The 15,594-nt window shown below is 38.0% G+C and overlaps 1 protein-coding gene across 4 annotated transcripts in view; it reads left to right on the top strand.

Moving 5' to 3' along the window:
* fto (FTO alpha-ketoglutarate dependent dioxygenase) overlaps nucleotides 1-15,594 on the top strand; it is a 160,106-nt gene that overhangs the window by 78,891 nt on the left and 65,621 nt on the right. The window contains exons 9-10 of one of the 4 annotated variants that reach the window (XR_007184138.1): nucleotides 7,067-7,141; nucleotides 7,399-7,514. The exons of 2 other annotated variants lie outside the window; for them this stretch is intronic. The gene's annotated coding sequence lies outside the window, so the exon portion shown is untranslated. Of the gene's footprint in view, nucleotides 1-7,066; nucleotides 7,515-15,594 lie in introns of all 4 variants that reach the window. One more of the 4 variants, XR_007184137.1, reaches the window with a different exon arrangement.

Raw genomic sequence — 15,594 nt, 5'->3', positions numbered from 1 at the left:
CTTAAGTCCTCCGACTTAACCCAAACCGTTTCAACATGTCCCGTCCCGACCCCGACCCTGACAGTCGAAACGGTCTGTGTTGAGGGAGGATCTAGACATGAAAGTACGTGTCCTTCAGGTTGATCGCTGCAAACGTGAGGATGCGTTTCACCAAGAGCATCTTGAACGGGAGCTTGTGAAGGGCCCGATTCAAGACACTCAAATCCAAGATTGGCCGTAACCCCCCGCCTTTCTTGGGTACTATGAAGTACGGGCTGTAAAACCCTGTCTTCTTCTCAGCTGGAGGGACAGGCTCTATTGCATCCTTCACCAAAAGGACCGCAACTTCTGCCTGCAGAACATGGGCGTCTTTGCCTGCTACCGAGGTGTACAGGACACCGCTGAACCTGGGGGGATGCCTGGCGAACTGAATTGCATAGCCGAGTCTGACTGTTCGAATGAGCCAACGGGACAGGTTGGGGAGGCGTAGCTGGGCTCCCAAGCACCGTACGAGTGGCACCATCCGGACGGTAGAAGTACCCGCAGGGGGGGCAGCACGGAGCTTTGTGGCCCAACCCGGGAGGCAGAGCGTCCTGAAGTAGAGGCTGTGAATGGGGTGCACACATGTCCACCAGGGTGGACATCGTCAGACCCAGGGCACATGCCACACTGTAAAAAAAATCCCAGTAAAATTTACGGTAAAAAACCGGCAGCTGTGGTTGCCAGATCTTTACCGTAAAAAATACAGTATCAACGTAAAAAAAAAAAATCTGTTAAATTTACGGTAAAATAACATATTTCATTAACTGATATAATGTTAATTTACCAACCTAATGAAGTACTAATATCTGTTTTGTACCTTTATAATACACTGACAGTCACCAAACACAGTGGTGATAAGAGTCACATAATGAATCAAAGTTCATCACAAGCTGAGAAGGACAACACTAACATATAGAAGGTGCACACAGTGTCATTCACACACACACTAAACACCATCATGGTAACATGCATGAAATTTTAAAAATGCAATAAACATTAATTTAACAACATTAGATGTAACATAAAACCCTAATGTATATAACTGATTAGAAAAAAATGAGAAAAACTAAGAAGAAACAGAGTTATTTCAACGGAAATATATCAAATGTGAAGTGTCACGCAGGGAATTGTGGGAATGTCAATTTACGGTTTTTCACTGTAAATTTTACAATGAATTGTTATTTTTCACTTCCAAAAACGGTGAATTTAACGGTATTTTACCGTAAAATTTACATTAAATGTACCGTTAGATCTATTACAGTTATTCACTGTATATAGTACGGAAACTTTCTGTAAACCAATTGACAGTTTTTCACCGCAGCATTTTTACAGTCTTTTACTGTTAAAATCACGGTCATTTTTGACTTTCGTCACCCGGAGGGCGAGGTCAGTTGCGGTGCACAGTTCTTGCAGCCTGGCTCAGAACTACACTCGTGCAGCTCTTTCAGAGCTTTCGCCTGATGGACCTGCAAGATGACTATGGCATGCAGGGTGGAGGCTGCCTATCCAGCAGCAGAGTAAGCCTTAACAGTGAGAGTTGGTGTCTTCTTACTCGCCATGGACCCGCATGGAGGTGCGGGTGATTCCTCCAGGTGGCAGCAGACTGCGGGCACAAGTGCACCACAATCGCATGCTCCACCTGTGGAATGTCCATGTAACCCTTAGTGGCCCCACCATCGAGGGAAATGAGAGTGTGCTAGAGGAGTGGGAGGTTCGTGGGGGTGGACCCGAAGAAGAAGCTCCCACTGTGACCCTCAGATCTCCCAGAGTGCTAACCAGACCAGCAGCTTCAGAAGCCGCGGATGGCTGGGTAGCAACAGAGGGGACTCGTACCTCCGTATTAAAGGAGAGTCGCGATCGCAATGCCAACATGGACATGCCCTCACAATGAGGGCATGTACCATCCACAAGCACCGACTCAGCATGCTGTTTGCCCAGGTATGTGAGACAGCGATCGTGGCCGTCAGATTTATACCTGGATTCCGGGGGTGTGGCCCGGCATGTAAATCTCACTGGCCAATTCCCATTGGCTCATTTTGTACCACTTGGTGGTGATTGGGCTCCCAAGCGAGACCCCATTACGTCAGAATCAGCGTAACATCGAACTTGACTGACTGAATGGGAACATAAGATGCATATGACTTGTATGCTATTTTTGAAGTCTTCAACGTTGTTTTAACAATATAAAACTTAAATAAAAATATAAAAACTTAAATTGTAATAATATTTCACAATGAAACTTCTCCCTGTATTTTACTGACTGGAAACTTTTGAATGGTAGTATATTTTTACCCTTTGCCTTAGTTTTTTTTTTTTTTTTCCTCTCCCAAAAATGTGCTTATGCACAGATTATTAAGGACAGTTTTTAATATGCTTTCATGTTATCTTTTTGGAGCTTGATTACCTGGTCTAATATCAGTCTAAGGGCAAGTAAATGATGACAGACTTTTATTTCTGAGTGAAGTATCCCTATAAGATGGAGGTGATTGACAACTATCTGAACACTTCCCCAGTGTATGTAGGAATTGTGTGCTTGTATTGGGTCTAAGTTTAGAGAATACAAATCTCTCAATTATGATATTGTAATCTGAGTCAAGGCACTGGGTAGTGTCTGTGCTTACAGCATTAAATTAATGCTATAATGTGCTCATAAAACCATGTCCCTTTTTCTCCTACACACAAGCTTTCTCACTCTTTCTATATGGGGGCCAAAAAAGTGGTGGCAGGGGGTATAGGCTTTATTCTCTCTCTTTCTGTGTGTGTGTGTGTGTGTGTGTGTGTAATTAGTACTTCATATCTTTGACTGTACTGAAGTGACATGTACGTTAATGATAGTGTTAGCTCTCCTTAATCTCCCTCTTCACAGACACACACACTCACTCCTTTTGCCCTTGCACTGTTAATTATTTCCAACACCGCTGGAGTAGTCCCCTTCATGGCAAACATATTGTGTCTGGCAGGCGAGTGGCGGGTTATAAATGATCCTGAAGGTGAAGATGTGACTGTGAGGAGATAGTTATGAAAATTTCATCTGTCTATGCGTTACGGCTACAGCTGCTGCTGTCAGTGGAGAAATTACTGCGGGTCAGCCCTGTCAGAGAGAGAGAGGGACATCAGAGCGGACCTGTCAGACCCCTAAACACACACTCGCACGCTCAACACAAGACTGTCCCCAAGCTGTCTGTGTTCATTACCAAACTTAGACAGGGATACAGCAGGCAGGTGGAGCAGACCTTTTAACCTTACCTAGTGCCATCAGCTGCTGTCTGTGTGTGGCTACATCTCGCTTTGAATTACCAAATGTTGGTTTGCAGCTATATCACTCTATCAAAGCAATTGCTCGTGATTGTGCATATGTTTAAGGGTGCACTGTTTTTTTTTGTTGGTTTATTTTTGTCTTTACGGGTGAATGAAGAGGTGTCCAGGTCACACTTTAATTCCAGAAGTCTATATTATTAAAAAATAAAAACAAATTACAATAATGAGAATCTAGTTGTCACATTTTAAGCCATGTGAAACAAAAAGCAGCACAAATTAATGATTCAAGTGTTGTTCAAAGTTTACAAGAATGTGACCATATACAAAAAGAAAAATCTCAAGCCCAAAATTCAGGAAAATACAGAGAAAAAAAATACACACGTGAGATTCGTCATTAATTTATTGTAATAAAAAAAAGCAAAAATACTTAGTCAAAACTATTAGATCACATTTTCTTTATGCACAATATAATTTCATATTTTTATTTTGGGTTACTTTTTGTGATATTTACCCACCTTAACAACAACTGTGATCAGTGTGGATGCTAAAGTTTTCGTCATTGTAGACGTGCCATATTTATAGATATACAGGGGTTGGACAATGTAACTGAAACACTGGCCAATATAGTGTTGGAGGATCCGTGCCTATATGCACAGCCTGGTGGCCAATCTTCACTGATTTTACATTCTATCAGTAAGAGCAGAGAGTGAAGGTTGAATTAGCCGAGCAATAGCACAGTTGTGCATAAAATATTGCAATCCACACAACAAAATGGAAGACATATCAAAGTTAAAAAAAAGATAAATTGTTGGTGTGTGTCTCGTTGGCTCATCTGTGATCGGGACAGCAAGTCTTTGTGGTGTTAAGAGATCTATGGTATCCAGGGTAATATCGACATACCTCCACGTTGGATGAATCACATAAAACATGGAGCAACTGACCATGCAAGAAGAAATTGTCTGAAAGGGATATCCAGGTATTTACTTGGATTGTATCAAAAAAAAACTATAAAACCACAGCTGCCCAACTCACTGCAGAATGAAATGTGCACCTCGGCTCTCCTGTTTCCTGTTCATTAGGAGCTCCACAGATCCAGTATTCATGGTCAGGCTGCTACAGCCAAACCTGAGTGACCAAAATTGAGTGACCAAATTTGGTCACTCATGCCAATGCCAAATGTAGGTTTCATTGCCAACAGTGCAAATTTTGGGCTGTGGACAATGTGAAACATTTATTGTTCTCTGACGAGTCCACCTTCATGTCTTTCCCACATCCGTGGGAGTTACGCATCACTGCCAGTGACTACTGAAACATTCTCGAGGACCATGTGCACCTAACAGTTCAAACATCTCCCATGACTTGCACAGTCACCAGATCTAAATATTTTTGAGCCACTTTGGGGTATTTTGGAGGAGCAAGTCAAAACATTTTCCCCCACAAGCATCACATAGTGATCCGGCCACTGTTCTGGAAGAGGAATGGCACAAAATCCCTCTGGCCACTGTGCAGAATCTGTCATTCCCAAGATGAACTGAGGCTGTATCACCAGGTGTTTTTTAGTTTCATTGTCCAACCCCTGTATTTGTCACCCATAATTTACAGTACTCCACAACTGAACGTGTCAATATTGAGGCAGTTCCAAAATAAAGTGGAAAGTACTCAGCTGGTGACCTGAACGGGGACCACCAGCCTAATGAAGAATTCGTAATCTCATGTGAGTTTACGCTAGTTTAATCATGTCAAGCTTTGTTTATTTTTTTGTATATAACATTTTAATATGGAAAAAATGGCATGGTGCACCATTAACTCATCACTAGTGATTGTGTACACATGGATTTGTGTTTGACAGGTAAAAATAAGTTCACCTTTCTGATGTCCTTAAAAGGATTTTCGCAACTTCAGTCTATCCTGAAGCATTGTAATTAATATAGGCATGGCCTGCCATCTCCATCTCCCTCTCCCTCACCACCAACTTACAGTTTCCAGAGAATTCTATTAGCCCAGTCCAGCAGCTGTTAATTACCTCTCAACATCCGTCGCTCTTAGACAAATGAAAAGCTCTGGTACAGATGTAGGATAGGATGATACACTGCCTTTCCTCTGCCTCCTATAAAGCCACTTTCGGAAATGGGTCATGAATCCGCCGTTGATAAGTGTCTTTGGTTGGTAATGAGTGTTTTATCAGGGTGGGATTAGTGCAGATATTTTTTGTAATTAGTGTACTAGCACAGCTCTCGCTGCTTTCTCCGAGGTGTTTGTCCATGTTTTACTTGAAGCGAATTGTGTGTGAACTTTTCTGAGGATGAAAGGAGCCGGCCCGTGAGGGAGCGCAGCTTATACAGGACTTAGAAATAAAATAAGAGAGCTAATCCACAGCCAAGTACTTTACAAAGAGATTTCAAATTAAGTGAGATACATCGGATGGCCTGGATATAGGAGTGAGGCTGACAATAGACGATTAAATCAGAGCAAGCTAATATTAGTGCTGTAGCTTGAATGTGTTTGACTAAAGCTTTTGGGTATGTTTGACGGAAGGTACTGAGTGTAAGCTTGAAGGAACAGTTATTTTCAACTCGATTACCACAGACCATTTCTCCCATCTCTCAGTTTGTAAAAACAAAATAAATGTTTACTGTGTGTTTCTTCAACTATTGACACCTTTGGCCTTTAGAAAGCATACTGGAGAGTTAGTTTTTCATTTAATGAACATTTCTACCACCGCAACCTAAATTATGTATTGTGTAGCTTTCTGTGCTTGAAATGACAAAGGCAGAAAGGACATTTTTAACCCTTTTGGACTAAAATTACTTCTTTGTCTTGATTTGACAGCTTTTTCAAGTTATACAAAAATTGTGAAAATGTGATTTAGTTGTATCATAAATACACACAATTTTGACAACTTTTTCCCCATAATATGACCAAATTACATTACATTCATTCCTGTGCACAAACAATGGAGTATGATGCTAGCAACACTAAGGTCATGAGTTTGATTCCCATGGAGTGTATGAATTGATTAAATAGGGACTTTAAGCAGCAGCTGCTGATACAACAGCAACGGCGTTCTGTTGGGCATGTGCGAACTGCTACTTCTTGACGTTCTACTGTAACTGTCTAGTACGGGAGAACAGCCAATTGGCCGTAGTCGATAATACGTGGCAGAATAGATAAGTAAATGTTATGTTTTATGGTTATGCGGTATTTTAATTGTACCTGTATGCCATTTAATACCAAAAGCAACCATTCTCTTGCTTTTATTTAAATGTAATTTAATTTTTACTATGTCAAATGATTAAATGATCCGTTGAGCCATCTTCTTTGTTGTTGTTTAGCGATTTTTGCGTTCTTTAGCTACGGCAGTTTACTTCCGGTTGATGTTGCCGTTCCATCAGCAGCTGTTGCTTAAAGTCCCTAATGTCTACCTTGAATGCAGTCACTTAAGATAAAAGCATCTACCAAATGCATTAATGTAAATGTATATTACATGTTAATTGGAGATTATGCACAATAAAAAAATATTGTATATACTGAATTACATCTCAAAATGTTCTCATATTTTAAGATTAACTGACTTTGGGAAAATAGCTTTACAATAAGGTTTCATTAGTTAACATGAACTAATGATGAACTGCACTTCTACAGCATTTATTAATCTTTGTTAATGTTAATTTCAACATTTTACTAATACAAAAAAATGTTTGTTACTTGTATAAATTTGTATAATCATCCTTTTGATGGACTTCTTTCTTTTCTGGATTCTGGTCACCAATTAATTTTCTTTCGGTAGGGTTTGCTGTATTTAAACAATGCTTTACGGATGACGGCATCACATCTATATCCTTTTTCTGCTGTCATAGTTCAGGTACCTAGTGAAGTCATTGAAATGATTCACTGTACTAATAGACAGCTACATATGCAGTCTGTAGACATTAAGTTGAAAATTACTGCCATTATTTCTTTATAAGTTCAGTTTGACCCTCTAGTTTGAATTGGTTGTGTGTTGCAGCTACTTGAATTCTTATTCAAGAGTACAGTATAATAATGTCTCTCATGTAAGAAGTACATGCTGTTTTCTGTCATTTTCTGCATCTGCTTCTGTCCTATACCTGTTTTCTTCAGCTTCGCTCCATCCTGAGGCTCTCCAGTGCTAGTTTACACAGCCTCTGGTCTGCCTGCGAGTCTGCTAGCTCAGAGGTCACATTATCAACCGACTGCTGGGGGCCTTCAGCCTCAAGGTACCCACTTAACTGCCTGTGGGAAGAGGAGGATTCACTTTTAACTTTCTTCTCTCTTTCTTGTTGCTTTGAGATATCCGCTGCGAGTCATTTTTGTTTCCTCCACTCTCCTTTCTATCGGAGGGCTGCCTTTTTTTCTCGCTCATGAAATCACAATGCGATGTATTTCGCCCAAGGTGCAACTATTCAGAATGCCGTTTGACACAGAGGAACCGAATTCGTGCTGCTAGCTGCTGTTTAAATGACCCCACGAGCTCCGAGAGGCCATTGAAACACACACATCTCTCAGGCCACAGTCGGTGGCTTATCTGACATTTATGAGGCTCTAAACTGCACTAGCAGGCCCACTAAAAGAAAACAGATAAATAAACACATCAGGCTCAGTGCATTGGAAACGCTCCTTCCATCCTTATGGATGCTTTCGTTTATTTCTCTCAGATGTTTACTTTGAAAGCAAAATTATGAATTTATTTTCCTTTTGCTGAGGGAATGAGATTAGCAGTTAGTAGCCAACACATGACTTCTCAGTGTTAACTGCAGATTCTGATACTTTATGCAAGTTTGTCCTTTAAATTTTCACTAGGTCGGGTGCTTATCACATCTGGTAAGGAAGTAGCTATAGTTGTTGGAGAATAGTCATATAATATGTGTGAGCAGGGCCTAAAATTAACACTCACCAAGTGCCAAATGTGAGTAAAAATCGGTGTTGGTGAATGGCGTATGAAACTCTGTCAGTTGCCAGGTTCCCGGTAACATTTTAATGAATTCTAACAATGCAGTATTGTGAGAACATGAACGTGAACAACGCTCTGTACAGTTGACGGTCAGTGCTGCATTATCACGAAAGTTTAAGCCTTTCCACTCTAAATATTCAAGCGCTAGAACACACGAAAGGGAATTTGTTACTCACGCACTATGTGGGAATGTGACATCCAAAACATATAAAGCGCGTGCCCTGAAAGCCGCGTCTCAATGCCTGGGTATACTTCGGCCGTCTGTGCGGAAATTGAACTATACCCAGGCCTTCGGACAGAGCGCAAATACTAAGTTGAACTCTCCTTCATGCCTTCCTGTGCTTGAACGGACAAATTCACACAAAAATGTCAAAAAATGCCCATCTCGGCCATCTCATACTTCACCATTGTAATTGTTTTAGTGTACACTTCTCTACACAACTGTGCTGTTCACTACCTGTCTCTGATGAGTGTAGTGTGCAGGCTGTGCAATAAAAGACTGTGGTAGTTCTAATTAGTAACATGCAGTATCTAATAATGAAGTCTAAGCGGTTCCTCATTATGCGCTCTTGGAGCTTGATTAAAATGTCAAGGTTTAGTGAGGACAGATTTGGCCAGAGGGTCTTTATTTTTGTGTATTTGCTTTGTAGTAGTCCGTAAATATCTGTGCTTCAGCTTGTTTCCAGGCTTTTAATTGCTGGCACCAGCTGTAGTCATTTCACTGAATCATTTTAACAGAAACAAAGCTACGGTATGCCCTTCCCAGCAGCTCTGTAGTTTGATGTGGGCATTGTTTCTGTTGTATCAGCAGTTGTGTTGACTGTGTCACAGTGGGTTAGTTAGTGGCTGTTTCATTTTTTTTTCTTCTTCAATAGCCAGCCAGTATCTTAGCCTAAAATACTTTTGTGTTGTGTTACTGTCTCCTGAGGTACGTTAGGTACGTTATTCGCCAATGACCCATATATATATATATATATGGGTCATTGGCGAATAAGGTTTTTAAAAGTGTACAAAAACATAATGGAGATATAATTAATTTTGAAGTTTTAAGTGTTAACAATGAGATTATGTGGTTTTTATAATTAATTAACACTGCTTTTGTCATTTTTTACAAGATGGACAAAATTTGTCACCAAAAAAGTCGGTTCGGTTTTGGTTTTACCAAATTACACTTTTGGTTATATTGAATGACAATATTTTAAAACAATGCTAACAGGCTGATATCTAACTAGTTAGATAGTTAGCTTGCTAGCTAGCTAGCAAAAGGACAATCAAACATCTTATATTTAGTACAAGTTTTTAAGTGTTTTAAGTGTATAAAATATTACAACATTTTCCATGTTTTATAGCGGTTGTACCGAATGACCTGTTTCAAGTGAAAACATTAATTTTTCAGATAGTTAAAAGAGAGTTAGTTACTTTGCTTTATGACCATGTGGTCCTTTGCAGGTGTCTGAATGATGTCCTGTCACATGATATTGGCTGCATGACTTGATCCAAAATGGTCCCTTTATATTGGTTGCTCTGAATGACATCAGTGAAATTCAGTTTTTCGGACATTCTTTCTCATAACAAAGTAACGACTTCTACACATATTTATAATACCGTTTTACACTATGTTGATATTTGATGTTATAAAATCATGCCAGTATATATATATATATATATATATATATATATATATATATATATATATATATATATATATATATATATATAAAATGTAATAAATGTGTACACATTTATGACATTTTAAGATATTTTAATCACAAATGAAATGGCTGTATATATATATATATATATATATATATATATATATATATATATATATATATATATATATATATATATATATATATATATATATATATATATATATATATATACATATGTAAATCATAAATCGAAACATACATATATAAATCATGGCCATGAATTAAGAATTCCTTTTTCATTACCTTTTAAATTTCTTTTTCATCATTCATTACTTAATTCATTTTCTCGATTTAGTAAATCATGGCCATGTTATACTAATTCGTTCCCTCGTTTTGATTTAACTAAAAAAGGGGAACAAATTATTACAATGGGGCCATGATTTAGTAAAATGATTGAATTAATTTTATTGTGCACACGATTTAGTAAAATGATTGAATTAATTTTATTGTGCACACGATTTAGTAAAACGAGGAAACAAATTATTTTATCTTGTGCACAGTTTACTTAAAACGAGGGAACGAATTTAGTGAGATGTGCTGACGTTTTAGTAAGTTGTGGAAAAAAAATGTTAATTTGTGGCCACGATAAACATTTTTCTTCCAGCATTTCATGTGCAGGGTTCCGAACATTACATAATTTCCATGCTTCCAATTTTTTTTTATTTCATATTTTTGATTGTTAGTTTATGTGTTATATGTTATGTTATGTTATGTTATGTTATGTTATGTTATGTTATGTTATGTTATGTTATGTTATGTTATGTTATGTTATGTTATGTGTTATAGTGTCTGAGATGGAAGAGATGTTTCTGATAAACCAATCCTCTCTTTTCTTTTTTTCTTTGTCAGGTTGTCTCTCTTTTGTGGTTCTTTTTTGTTCCTCTCCCATCTTTACATCTCTTTTACTCTTTTCTCTTTTCTGTCCTAAAATACTACATGTTTGTAAATGGTTAATTGGTACATGAAGGAGTGTTTCTATTGCATTGTAATCAGGGCTGATTTAAATTGCAGGCAGCTGAGGCTGACATGAGGGGGGTCTCTGTGCTTTTATAAGACACTTAGAGTCTGTGTTATCAGACTCAGTGCTGTAGATCCTGTTTGCTAAATGGCATTTATTCAGCCGGTTAGTCTGGGAAAACATATGGTGCCATTTGGAGCATCAGACTGTGGCATGCTGTTCCTCCTTAATTAGAGCAGGCCAGCTAGTGAGTGCCACACTTAGCACTCTGTCAATTTCTCATGCACCATGCAGACTCATAGAGGTCACACACTATTGCATTAACTCCACTGACTTACACCACACACTGGATGGCCAGGGATCATCTTTAACTGTTGTTGTGTCTGTGTAGGTGTTTTGAGTGCAACATTAGGAGCTATGAAGGTTTGGGTTCTTCCGTATGTTGGTGATTGGTCAGTCATCTGGGAGATACTTACAGAGAGAGAGAGAGGAAGAGCAGGTTGGCAGCACTGCAGGTTGTCTCTGTTAGGAGTCACTGCAGGGATTTCACTCTTGTGAAGTCAATCAACTTAAAGACACACTATAGATAAATGCACTTCTCATTCTTTTATAAACAATGAGCCTCTTATAGCCATCCCACTTTCCTCTCTCTCTCTTTCATCACTCTTCTCAGGTTATATACTTCACCCGTTTTAGAATAAAGACCATATGGCTATCCTATTTCATTTAACCATTTTGCAAACAGTATGCTGATCAAAAATCAGCTGGCCAGCAATACAAATGATGTAAACTGGAACAAATATCTGTTGGTGTCTCTTGGGTGCTTTTACACTAGGCTTTTGGAGCGGACCAGAGTCCGTTTGTCACCATAGTTTAGGGTTTTTTTTGGTTTGTGTGGAAGTGTTCATCTTGTGGAGGTGGTCTGGAGTTTGTTTTGTATGAATTGTGGTACGATTCACTGTTGGTGTGAACATGAGCTGCCCCAAATCACAAAAGTTAAACACTATTGATGATGTAACATTTGATGTATTATCTTTGCATGCTTATTTTCACATTAAGTATATTGTACATTTCTCATAACTATTTGTAAATAAATAACCTTTGCACCTTTGCAAATAAAGAAACTTGCACCTTTTGCATCTCTTGCGATTATATTAGGGATGTGCACAACGACTAATTTAATTAATGCTTAAATGGAAATTTTGCAACCAGCTAGTCTAAAATTTCATACAGTATTGTTGCTCATAACCGATAGTATAACAAGCCTATAAGCAAGCTTAATTGTTATATACTAGTTTCGCATGACATAGAAGAAAACGGAAAAGTTTTGTGTAGGTTTTCAAAATACTTCCTTACCTTGCTCATCTTCCTAGTGGACATTTATCTGAACCCGCCACAATTGCAGAGAAAACGAACTCAAGCAAAATCTGAGGTAAAATGAAATTATTTTGTTTTCTGCTCCAGGGGACCCATGTATAAAACTTCCCGTAGATTTTATCCTTAAAGTGTGCATACGCATAAAAGCCAGATTTTCCGTAAGCACAAACATTTTCAGATTTATAAAACCATGCGTACGCCAGAACCTGCACAAAATTCCCTTTATAAAACCCAGTCAGCAGAAGATATGAACATGAATCTCCGCTCCGTCTCCTCTCCGAAATAACCATATAAGTAGTTTACAACGCCTAGTTTTACTATGCATTACGTCATCTGCATATCCTTTCCATGCATATTCCCATTCATGTGACACTGTGTTTAGCGGCACAAAATATAATGAAAATATGACAATAAATGCCGTCACATTACATTGCTAAAAATCATTCACTAGCCTTGTCTTGTTTTAGAAAAAAAATAAATCAAAATTGTATAAGATACTGTTCAGATTAAGTTTCCAATGAAACTTTCCAATTCTCATTCTTTTTTTTTTGTTCACTGGCTAAATAGTATTTTTATTTGTTTTAAACAAATCAAATTTATACAATTTTGCCTATAAGGTAAACATATATTTTAGGATGTTTATATATTTTACTGGAAACGGATAGGCCTTATTTTTGCATTGTAAATAACTGTCTGACTCTGACAAGATATTTTAAAAATAAAACGTGCATATCTTACCGTTTCCTTCAAAATCTTTCCTTCAAATACAAAGGTATTGGGAAGACCACAAAAGGTGTTATGTTTCGGCTACTGTCTGTCTGTGCACGACACCAACAGCACAACTGCGTTCAACAGAGGTTATACAGTACTGTATACAGTAGCTATTCGTCGGACGTTCACCGAACGATTCCTTCAGTTTCTGTCATCATGCCATTATGTTGCTAAGCTATCTGCTTAGACGAAGTGTGCATCACTGATCATTATTTGCGCAAAAATATTTTCTGTGTCTGCTATTGAGTTCTACACGAGTTCTGCTATTTAGAACAGAACAATTACTCCCTTATGGTTCGCACATATTTACACTAAGTTTATTTTTTATAAATCCCAATATGCGCATGGAAAATTTACTATGCAGTGCCTTTTTTTGTGCATATGCAATGTTTATACATCAGGCCCCTGATGTGCTTTTTTCAAAGTAATATATTAAATTTGGTAACACTTTACAATAAAGCTTCATTAGTTAACTACTTTAGTTAACATGAACCAAGAATAAAAAATACTTCTACAGCATTTATTAATCTTAGTTAATGTTAATTTCAACAATTACAAATACATTATTAAAATCAAAATTTGTATTTGTTAACATTAGTTAATGCACTGTGATCTAACATGAACAATGAATGACAGTATTTTTTTATTAACTAGCATTAACAAAGATTAATAAATACTGTAACAAATGTTAACATGACACTAATTTAAACATAGACTTTGTAAAAATATGAAGCAAAACATTAAAGGTGCTAAAGAGGATGTTTTGTTTTATACATTTTTGCAATATTACTTGAAACTCTCTTTACTAACTGATAAAAGACTATTTATTAGGTGCACTGAAAGGAATAATATTAATATACATCATCTGTGCACAAGGAAGGGCCTTAAAAACATCAGCCAAAAACATCAGATTGGTCCTCTGGCTTGTCAATCACTGCCATTACATTCCTTGTGAAAGACGTGCGCGGATTGGCCCTCTGGCTTGTCAATCACTGCCATGACGGTCCTTGTGCGAGATGTCCGTGGCTGCGCGCTCCAGTAACTTTCCACACTCCACAGGCGCTGCATGCAATGTTTTTGTCAGGAGACAGGAGTAACAACTGCAGATTATGAGTTACCTGCGGTGAGTCCGACATAATGAATCCACTACCACGATACAGCGAATGCCGGTGGTAAACACTCGTGTTCCAATACTTGTGCACGAGTTTTGGGAGGCGTTCTCTTGAAATGAGCTGTGAAGGAGGGGGGTTGTTCTTACGCATGCGCTCATTTCAAAAACTCACTAACAGTCTTTGGTTTCTCAGTCGATGTAAAGATCCTCTTTAGCACCTTTAAATGTGCAAAAAAATGTAAATGACTAGTATTTCCAAGTCGACCGGCAGCAGCAGTATCGTTTAATCGACTAGTCTTGCACATCCCTAGATTATATACTTTATATGCACACACACACACATATATAATATTGCATATAAACAAGTATATAAGTGCTGTTCTCTTTGTGTGTTTTAGTGGTAAATCCAACACAAAAACATCTGCCATCTTTCCTAACCAAGTTACAGTGGTAAACATCTGCCGCTAGTACTTACTTTGGTGACACAAACATACTGCAGTCCAAAAGTGCAATGTGAAAAGTGGGAAATCAACTTTAGGTTTCAATCAAATAGTTGAAATCTTTTTCAACTTTTAAATCTTGTTCCTAACTAAGCACGCTCCTAAACATCACCAAGAATCCGCAAAACTTGCCTCATATTTTGTGGTCTTTCTCGCTCTTTTTGATTCTTTAAGCACAAATTGCCCAAATAAGAGTGTGAAAGAGCTAGCAGTCAAATTAGCATATGCTGCATTTATATTTCAACAGCATTTAAAACGCATATCTCCAGTCGTGAATTATGCATACTGTACAGAGAGGTTCTTGTCTTGGAGCCACCTGGGAGCCTAGTCTGATTTATTTATATATTTATATATTTGCTTTTTAAAAATGAAATTAATTGTTTAATCATTTATTTTCATTTCATATGGCATTGTTATTATTGTTGCTATTGTTTTTATTTTTTATAAAAACAGTGAAGCGGTATGCCTATAAATAAAGTAATGTATAGGATGATCTTAGTAGGAACACAAAAAGAGAAAAGAAAAACGGCACAAGTTTGAGGGTTCAAAAGAATTCAGATGTCACTCGAAGTGTTTCTCATTTTTTAATATCGTTACTGCATCACATGCGCAAGTTTGAGCATGTACGCGTTTGTGTTTTTATCTCTGCGAGTACGAATCATTGCCAGTGATGGCGGAGTGAATAATTCAGATCCTCATGTCCTGTGGAATGTGGCGTAAGCGTCGTTTGATTGTCAGAGGATGGAGATTGTGTAATGGTAAACATGGCTTAAAAGACTCAAATTTATTATGGACAAGCTTTTTCAAAACGCTCACAGATGCAAATACACCACAGATCAGTTTAAATATGCAGTGTGCACTTCTGCAGAAATATCTGAATGGGTTTGAGATGTTTATGTACATATTATCTTGCT

The sequence above is a fragment of the Megalobrama amblycephala genome, linkage group LG3, assembly GCF_018812025.1.
Source record: "Megalobrama amblycephala isolate DHTTF-2021 linkage group LG3, ASM1881202v1, whole genome shotgun sequence".
NCBI lineage: Eukaryota > Metazoa > Chordata > Actinopteri > Cypriniformes > Xenocyprididae > Megalobrama > Megalobrama amblycephala.
This window is presented reverse-complemented; position numbering and strand designations above follow the sequence as displayed.